The 10,000-nt window shown below is 41.8% G+C and overlaps 1 protein-coding gene across 1 annotated transcript in view; it reads left to right on the top strand.

The window, feature by feature from the left end:
• The window catches only part of fat3a (FAT atypical cadherin 3a), a 104,091-nt gene that overhangs the window by 68,682 nt on the left and 25,409 nt on the right, over positions 1–10,000 (top strand). The window lies entirely within an intron of this gene.

Below are 10,000 nucleotides of genomic sequence, written 5' to 3'. Positions count from 1 at the left end.
AGAACAGAGGATTTCTGCTTTGGAATCAAAGATTGATGCCCTTTCATCAAAGACGGATGAACTACGAGAGACATCTCATGAAGTGAGTACAGCGACAACTGGAAATGCAGTGAATGTAACTCAACAGTCCAATAGCATTGAATGCATCGACCTCACAAAGGAAAATGAGAGTTCCGAGCCTTGGCACAGGCCAAAAAGCAAAAAACGTAATACAAGAACTGTACGTACCTCTACACCAGTAAACTCAGATGTTAACTCCAGGCCTCGTATCAGAAATACAGATAGATCAGCAAACTGCAATAGGGCCTGTGGCCCTAGGGGAGACCCAGAGCCCCTAAAACTATGGAACAGATTTGAATGCCTCCAGGAGAGAGGAGAGAGAGAGGAATTTCCCAGGGAAAAAACTCAAAGCAGGCAGCGATCAAACCACAACAATAGAAAGATGGGCACAGACAAGAAGCAACAATCGGCACCTGTTCATCCCACAACCCTCGTTCTAGGCGACTCAGCTGTGAGACTTTTAAATGGGGAAAGGATGGTTGTATGTTGTTTCCCAAATGTTTCAGTGTCTGACACAAAAAACAAACTGACAGAACTGGTGTCAAAATATGCAACTATCAAGCGCATTATTGTGCATGTTGGTGCAAATGACATTTACAAAGAACAACTGTATGTCCAAGAAGATTTCAGGGAACTTTTCACTGCCCTATTTGGGCTTGGATTACAAACTTTCATCAGTGGCCCACTCCCAGCAGAGGGAAGCTTTGTTTTTACCAGACTATTCAGTTTGAACACCTGGCTCGCAAAGACATGCTTTTCAATTGGGATGAATTTTATTGACAATTTCAACCTTTTCTGGAATCACAGGGAATATTTCAGACCAAAGAGCACAGAGCTGAGTTGGACTGGGGCCAAGATCTTAACCCAAAACTATCACCTCTCTCTCTCGCACCCAACATTTTCTCTGCCAACCTTGAGCCAAGCCTCTGATAAGCGCTCAGTAGCCACACAGACGGAACACACTGAGGACATCAACATGCAGACCTTGGAGAAACATAAACAACCAGAGCAACAATGCCCAGCCATGTCGACTCGACCTGATAAGGCGGGTACTGCTGAAATGATTCATAGTCAATCACTGGCGTCAAACTCTGCGCAATCTCAGCAAACAAATGGATGTAATGGGCAGGAGGAGATAGCACCTATCAAAGCTGCTGGGGGGCTATCAGAAAGGAAGGGTCATGTACCAGTGCCTCTCCCCACCTCTGACTCCTTGCCACCACAAAGCCACAACAACATGGAATACACTGGAACACTTGCAGAAAGCAAAGAAACAACCCCCTCAGGACCTCAGAAGGACAACAACATCCCAGGACCTCCGCAGGCAGATGGAGACTCTGGACCAGATTTCACATCACCACTCACACCCATTAACCACCCCACCACTAACTCCTCAGGATCCCCTTCATACCCATCACCATCCCCATCCAAGCACATGATGTTCCCGGCAAAAATGGAGAGACTCCTACCAATAGCCAGGCTGATTTTTAGCACCCCGAGATCTTTAGCACTGAAGCGCACTGCACCTCCACACCGTAGTTCATATTCTCAGCTGGTAAATACTGATGGCAGCTGCACTGGACAATTATATGATGAATATGAGAGTTTTGTGTGATGTTCTGAGGGTCCCTGCAATAGAGATGGTAGTGATAGTACTTTTGAGAACATGCCGGGACCCAGTAAGCCTATGTCATTCTCTATTCCTGTTTTGACAAGAAATAGAAGACAAGTACATCGAGACTACAGGGTAAACCAGTCAAATCTCCTATCCGTACCACTACAGCCTCAGATTTCCCCAGTGGATCATAGCTCCCCAATCCTCACAGCAAAACTAGCGCTCCTAAATATCAGATCTCTTTCAAACAAATCATTCTTAATTAATGATCTTATTTGCACACACAAACTTGATTTTTTACTTTTAACTGAGACATGGTTAGACCAAGCAAACAGTGCTGCTACCCTCATCGAATCAGCTCCCCCAAATTTCAGTTTTTTGAGTGCTACCAGAGCAAATAAAAGAGGAGGGGGGATAGCGACAATTTTCAAGGCATCCTTTCAGTGCAATCAGTCATCATTTGGTGAATTTACTTCATTTGAATATCTATGTGCGAGCATTAAGTCTTCTCCTCAGATTTTACTACTGACTATTTACAGGCCTCCAAGACATTCAGCTAAAGTCTTTCTTGAAGAGCTAGGTGAACTGCTATCAGTCGTTTGCATAGAGTTTGACTGTCTTATCATATCAGGGGATCTAAACCTGCATGTGGATAATCCTGAAAACAATTATGCCAAGGAATTCATTGCACTAATCGATACTTTCTCCCTAACACAGCATATACAGGAGCCAACACACTCTCAAGGCCATACACTCGACCTCGTTATCACAAAGGGTCTCAATGTTTCTACAGCTGTTAAAGACCTGGCGTTATCCGATCATTTCTGCGTGTTTTTTGATGTGTCTATGTCTCCACACAGTCAGAACAGATCTATGTTGGTAAAAAGGAGAGTCATAAATGAACAGACAAGTGTTCTGTAATCTGTAATCTGTCAGACTCTGTAGAAGACTTACTGGATCACTTTAATGCAAAAATGGCAAGTATTATGGATGACATTGCTCCATTAAAATTCAAGAAAGTTAAGGAGAAACAGAAAGCACCATGGAAGCAGATTCCTGCGGTTAAACTCCTAAAAAGAGAGTGTAGGAAGACTGAAAGAAAATGGCGTAAATGCAAACTTCAGATCCACTATGAAATCCATAAAGAGATGCTCCGCACATATAACTCCGAAATATGCAAAGCAAGGCAATCATTCTTTTCTAACATCATCAGTAGAAGTTCAAATAACACTCGTGTTTTATTTTCCACTGTAGATAAGTTAACTAATCCTCCCTCACAATTAGCACCCGAACTTCTCTCAACTAATAAATGCAATGAGTTTTCATCTTTTTTTAAAGGTAAGATTGACAAAATCAGACTCAATATATCTGCTAAATTACTCATTCAACACCCGGAACTTCCAGCTACAAATAGAGGGAAACTTAACTTGATGTCAGAGTTCAATTTGATAGACTACGAAACACTTGAAAAAACAGTACAGATTCTCAGCTCCTCCACGTGTGTCTTAGACACCCTGCCTACAAATTTCTTCAAAACTGTTTTTCACCTTACAGTGGGTACGGGTTGAGAATGCACCTTCTCCCGCGGGACTCCCGAAGAGATCCCGCAGGCCGTCAAGCCGATTTTTTTCGAGCCTAAGGCAATGTACCCAAACAACCACCAGGTGGCAGAAAGTTTCATCCCGCATTTCAAAATGATGAAGACCGCATATCCGTCAATAGTCGACTCCTTAATCTCATTTAATCATTACAATGAAGGTGATGACTGGCGAAATTATTCAAACAACGTTTCAATGAACCATTGTTGAAATGAATGAAAATGGTTATAGAAAATCGCCTACAGCCTAACGCCGACACAGCTGATTCTTTGATTGATTCTAAGCTGTTTTGATGTAGGGGATGGGTAAACTGGCGCGCTACAAACATGCTACCAATCAAATGTAATATTAGTAGGACTAGCCTACTTAGACACTTTAGTCATAGGCAACGTTGCCATGTTAATTTGGGCTAGAAGTGCTTGCTTGTGGTGGCGCTCCTGTCCGCTGCTTCTCCCGAATTGTGTGGCAAATTTGTCAGCAATCAGCTTAAATGTCAAATCATATTTATTTCTCTTTGTCGCCATGGTATTGGGGGAAACGCGGAGAAACGAGATGGTCAGTCCTCGTATTTTTTCTTCGCGTTTCGTTATAAGAAATATATAAGTAATAGTTAGTCTTCTTCCGTATTGAACAGATAGGCTACGGGACGCTCTTTGTTCCGTATTTTAAGGAACTACTCAATGCACACACACTACAATGAAAAACACACAAAGAAATCACTAAACATATAGCCTACAACCTAATGACACTTTAATGCAGCGTTTCTCAAACTATGGGCCGCGAAACGTGGAGACTGCTGCTGGTCCGCGAGACATGGGGTGAAATTAGGTCCGGTGATCTGATAATTTGCTGCGCAATTGACCAAGCAACCGCAGACCGACAGAAAAAGAAAGCAAACGTTGCGGCGTAAATGCTTCCTAATTTGATGTGTTTAAACATACAGACATACAATTAGGTGTGTCTGTTATTATGATAATTTTCGAGCATAACTGCTTGTCCATAGCTCAGTGACAGGTGTTAATAGCCTTGCCATAAGCACTGCTGCAGGTGCTTCTTTTATTATGCGGTTAGAGCATATAAGCGCTTACTCATATAGACTATAACTCAGGGACAGGTGCAAAACCACCAACTGGGATGGATCGAAGGGCAAGCAAGCACAGAACGTTTCCTACGATGGGGAGAAGTGGCCGCAAGGACTGCATCGATAAGATCAACGAATACAGTAATGTTTTACAACCCAGCTGGTATCCGCTGTTCATTCCGACATATCCCCACTCGGCGGTAGGCCTAGGCCTATTTAACTTTTTTTTTTTTCAAACAACGTGCCATTCCGACATGAGGTCATTAATAGGCTATTAATGTCATAACTATTAGGCTATCATTAGGCTTACTATGCATGGCTGTAGGCAGCTATGAGGCCACTGAGATCTGGACCTCATCGGTTTTGTGAAAGCCGATTGGAAATACTTAAGTTTAGAGCGAACGTTTCAACTATGTTTGCCATGGTAGACAAAAACACTCAAATAAAACAATAGCCTAAAAAATAACTGCATGCGTAATGGACACGGCTCTATATCCTAAATAATTTTCGAGGTTCGCCATTTGGTAATATGACCTATCCTTACTGACAATAATTTAGATTGAGCACAACTAAAGTTGCACGAAGGCAAAATACAGTCCTAAAAGCCTATTCTATATAGCCTGGCCAATATTGTAGATGTGCAAAAGCAGCATTTGCGTGCGTGCTTGCCGGTGAGGTGTAGCCTACAAAAATGAGCATAACATCTGATTATTAAAGTATGGCTATAGGATATAGGCTAGAGAAGAGTTGGTTTAAAATTCAAGTGTAGTAAAAAAGTTTGTGCACATCCCCGGTCAAGGTGCAGAACAAGAGTAGGCTAAATCATAAAAAAAATGGAAAAAGGTTCGCACACTTGAAATCCTTCTTTTATAGGATATAGGCTAGAGAAGAGTTGGTTTAAAATTCAAGTGTAGTAAAAAAGTTTGTGCACATCCCCGGTCAAGGTGCAGAACAAGAGTAGGCTAAATCATAAAAAAAATGGAAAAAGGTTCGCACACTTGAAATCCTTCTTTTTTTATTTGATTTGGTCTTCTTCAGATTAAAATTCAAGTACGTGCGCTATTTAACCCCTCGAGACCGACTGCAGTCTGCTGACACAGCCAGACGACTCTCCCAAACCATTCATTCGTTTTGGCCGATATAATCCATTCATTCGTTTTGTGCGTAGGCCTATATAGATTCCTGCATGCTGCATTACCGTGACCCTTAGCCTACCTTGTGGATGATTTTTTCTCATTGGAATACAGCAGGACAGAATGCCTTTTATCTAACAAACGCAAAAGCTGAGATTGTTGGAAGGACTAGGCTACTCAACAAACTTGTTTTTCGTTTCTGGGAGATGTCGTTATCGTTTTGGATTGTCGGATTTTTATACTTATTGTTTGGACTTATGGACAATGAACTTTGAGGGGTGGTTGTTAGTGCTTTACAAAGCTTTGTGTTAATAAGTGTCGGTCCTCCTATCCTTCAGCTCACTGCGCGATGCAGTTGCGCATAGTGGCCACGAAGTCATTAACTGTTTACGACACAATACATGATATTTGTGTTTTTCGTTTCTTAGATTTAATGCATGTTTGACATGTAAACAGGCCTTCAGTCCGTTAACTTAAGGCCTTCTTTTGCATGGGGTTGCTCGCATCCGCCCGTAACCTAGACTATTATGTGCGTAGTGGCTGCATAGTCTTATAATAAGAGGCAAATTGTTACAGGACAACTTAAACTGACTTCCCCAATGCTTCCCCGCAGCACATTACATTTTAATATAGGCTAATATAGGATGAACAAAGTCTATGCTATATTAAATCCAGTAGCCTAATAATTCTATGTGCCACGTCCGATTTCGCAAGTGATGTAGTAGGCTACGTTTAAACATCGACAAACGTCTGTGAGACTACCCATTTCATGAAGAGCAATTGTCTTGTGCGATCATTCCCCCTCCCCCACACTTGTCTAACCAGTTCACTAGACATTATAGCCTACCTGTATGCGGCATTGGATGATTGCCTCCCTCCCCCCTCTCTCTCGACAGACACTTCCTGACACTAGGGCTCGGGATCATGACATCAAAACTTCGCGGGCACAGCCACATTGGCAGCTTCACTCCTTAGTTTACTATGGATTACTATGGATTTACTCCCGCCTTTTAGTGTGTTCCTGTTACTTAGTTTTTGCCTTCTTGGAAGTATGTTGCTGTGTAGTGGGGTGTAACAGTGCAACCCACGATCGCAAGAGGAAAAGAATAAATCGCTACTATTTCTGCTTCTTGTCTTGTGCATCTGAATGAATGGATATTACGTTCAGTGCGCTACCAAATGGCGGCGATATTCCTAGAATGCAAGGCGTGTGCCCGAGCCCTATTATGTAAATGTAAAAATGTGTGTGTGTGTGTGTGTGTGTGTGTGTGTGTGTGTGTGTGTGTGTGTGTGTGTGTGTGTGTGTGCGCTGAACCACGAATTCACATATTAACTTTTCTTTTCAGCAGACATCGCAATCATAAAAAAATCGCAAAACTTTTTAATAAAATAATGCCTCTTGTCTTAATGGGTTCCGGAGGTTCGTAGAGTAAGTTTTGAACCCCGGTCGCTGACGTATGATTAAGATGCCTCAACCATTTACGCCACAGTTCGAGGGTCAATTTCTTCGCACTTAGCCAAGAAATATAAAGGATTCAGTCAGTCGAGTTCATTTAGCCTATTCGCGGCATGCACTTGAAACGCCGATCAAAAGTTCTGACATGTTAAACTGACGTTAGTCATTAATTCACCACATGATAAAATGCTGTTATATTGACGCACAGTAGCCCACGGTAGTCTATGTCTATCTCTGAATCAACATGAACATGCATAACGAGATCCATATATTCTAAGTTGCTAGAAACTTCTTTTGCGGAGCTAGGCCTACTAGTCGATGGTTACAATGAATCACCCTCACTGCCCTATCGCATATCTGACCATCCATTGTTATAATGTTACAAAATGCGCGATCTTCTCCAATCATGTAGCCTACGGTTATAAGTAAAGTGACATGATAGGCATGTAGGCCTATTAAAGATATTTATGTTAAATACGTTTTATTTTCAGTTGTCAAAAGTGGTGGGGACAAAATCTGTGATAAAGTGCTGGGTAAGCTACCCAGCGTCGCCGGTTAAAATGAACATGCCTCCGTTTTAAAATAGCCTATAGGCCTACACATTTCTAAGTATTCCTAACATAAATGTAGCCTAAATGTCCATCTTGTCCATCTCTTTCGTCTTCGCCTTGACAATAATAGCCTATTCACGGAAATGCGGTCTTGTAACCGTAATGAATTAATGAATTAATCTAAGGTTGCCTATATCGAGTCTTTCAGGTTGAATTGAAGGCTTCTAAAACCATTTTCATTAATTTCAACAATGGTTTATTGAAACGTCGTTTGATTATAATTTCGCCAGTCATCACCTTCATTTTAATGATTAAATGAGACGGATTAAATGAGACGGATATGCGGAGCATTTCTCTCCCTCTCCATTGACCAAAACGTTGCTCTGGCATCTCTGCTGGACTGACTGAGTTATAGGCTACGTCGAGTGAGAGAGCCAGCTGTGAGGTACGCTGTAAAACATTCGAAAACTCTGAAACTGCAATCTGACATGCCGAGCGTGATGTCTCTTTTCTCCGCTTGTCACCAGCGCGGTGTCTTCGGGTTTTTCCGTGTTTTCCGGTATGAGCCGAACCTTCCTTTTATTAAGGCGGTCTTATGTTGCCCCCTTGCGGTTGCAGTTTTAATTAAAGTCCCGATGCTTCGGGAGTCCCGATGTGCGGGAAAGAAAGGAGCATTCTCAACCCGTACCATCTGTATAGCCGCAGATGTCCTTCACATTGTAAATGCATCACTGCTGTCTGGCACTTTTCCTAAGTCCCTAAAAACAGCTGTTGTAAAGCCACTGCTCAAGAAGAATAACCTAGATGCCTCCAAGCTAAACAATTACAGGCCCATATCAAATCTACCTTTTATTGGCAAAATTATTGAAAAAGTAGTCTTTAATCAACTAACAACCTTCTTAACGTCAAGTGGGTATTTTGATTACTTTCAGTCTGGTTTTCGGGCAAATCACAGCACTGAAACAGCTCTCATTAAGGTTTTCAATGACATACGTCTCAACACAGATTCTGGTAAAACATCAGTCCTAGTGCTATTGGACCTTAGTGCAGCATTTGACACTGTCGACCACAATATTTTACTACACAGACTAGAACACTGGGTTGGATTTACAGGCATAGTTACCAACTGGCTCAAATCATATCTACAACAGAGGAGCTTCTTTGTTGCCATCGGCAACTGTACCTCAACACCAACGTCCTTGACCTGTGGTGTTCCCCAGGGGTCGATCTTGGGGCCACTATTATTCAACCTCTATATGCTCCCACTTGGACAAATCATCCAAAATAATTTGATTTCATATCATAGCTATGCAGATGACACACAAATCTACTTAGCTCTGTCTCCTAACGACTATGGTCCCCTTGATTCTCTGTGTCAGTGTATAGAACAAATCAACACTTGGATGTCTCAAAATTTTCTTCAACTGAACAAAGAAAAAACTGAAGTCATTGTATTTGGTAAAAAGGAGGAAAGACTTAAGGTTGCCACTCTCCTTGACACAAAAGGATTGAAAGCAAAGGATACTGTTAAAAATCTTGGTGTATTAATCGACAGTGATCTAAATTTCAACAGCCACATGAAAATGATAACTAAATCAGCTTTTTACCACCTCAAAAATATTGCCAAACTGAGAGGGCTAATGTCAAAACATGATTTAGAAAAACTCATTCATGCATTTATCTCTAGCAGGGTTGATTACTGCAATGGACTGTTCACAGGCCTTCCTAAAAAGACTATCAAACAGCTTCAGGTGATTCAAAATGCAGCAGCTAGGGTTCTCACAAAAACAAAAAGAACTGAGCACATTACTCCAATTCTTAAATCTCTGCACTGGCTTCCAGTAAGTCACAGAATTGACTTTAAAGCACTACTGCTTGTTTATAAATCAGTAAATGGAGCAGGACCTAAATACCTATCAGACATGTTTCAGCAGTACACACCTTCTCGTCCTCTCAGGTCTCAGGAGAAAAACCTGTTAGTAAAACCCGCTGTTAGAACTAAACATGGTGAAGCAGCTTTTAGCTGCTATGCAGCTCAGCTTTGGAACCAACTTCCAGATGACATTAAAAAGGCCCCAACTGCAGCCAGTTTTAAATCTAGACTTAAGACAAAATTGTTCTCAGATGCTTTCTGCTAAATATCTTAATTATTTCACCTTGAGTCTTTTATGCTTTCTTTATAAATCTTTATTTTTAAATGATGTTATGCTTTCCTTATAAGTTTTTATTTTGTTTTGGAAATTGAAACCTGATGTGTGTGATCCCTCAACATGCCGGAAAATTGCACTCATGGTGAGTAGTACTGGTTTGTTCCTTTTAAGTACTACGTTCTGCCCCTGGTTGGGCAAAGGGAGATTCAGGTGAGTAGGGCCCCCGTTTGGGGATAGTTTTTGTTGGGTGGTAGTCAGCGTCAGGGACGGCTGAGCTATCGGCCCTGGACATTAAGGTCTCCCCAGTAAGAAAGGAAATATTGTGTGCGCACACAGATGGGCCTACGTCAGCGAAT

Source organism: Sardina pilchardus, chromosome 13, assembly GCF_963854185.1.
Source record: "Sardina pilchardus chromosome 13, fSarPil1.1, whole genome shotgun sequence".
Classification (NCBI taxonomy): Eukaryota; Metazoa; Chordata; class Actinopteri; order Clupeiformes; family Clupeidae; genus Sardina; species Sardina pilchardus.
Note: the sequence above shows the minus strand (reverse complement) of the source record. Positions and strands in the feature narration are given on the sequence as shown.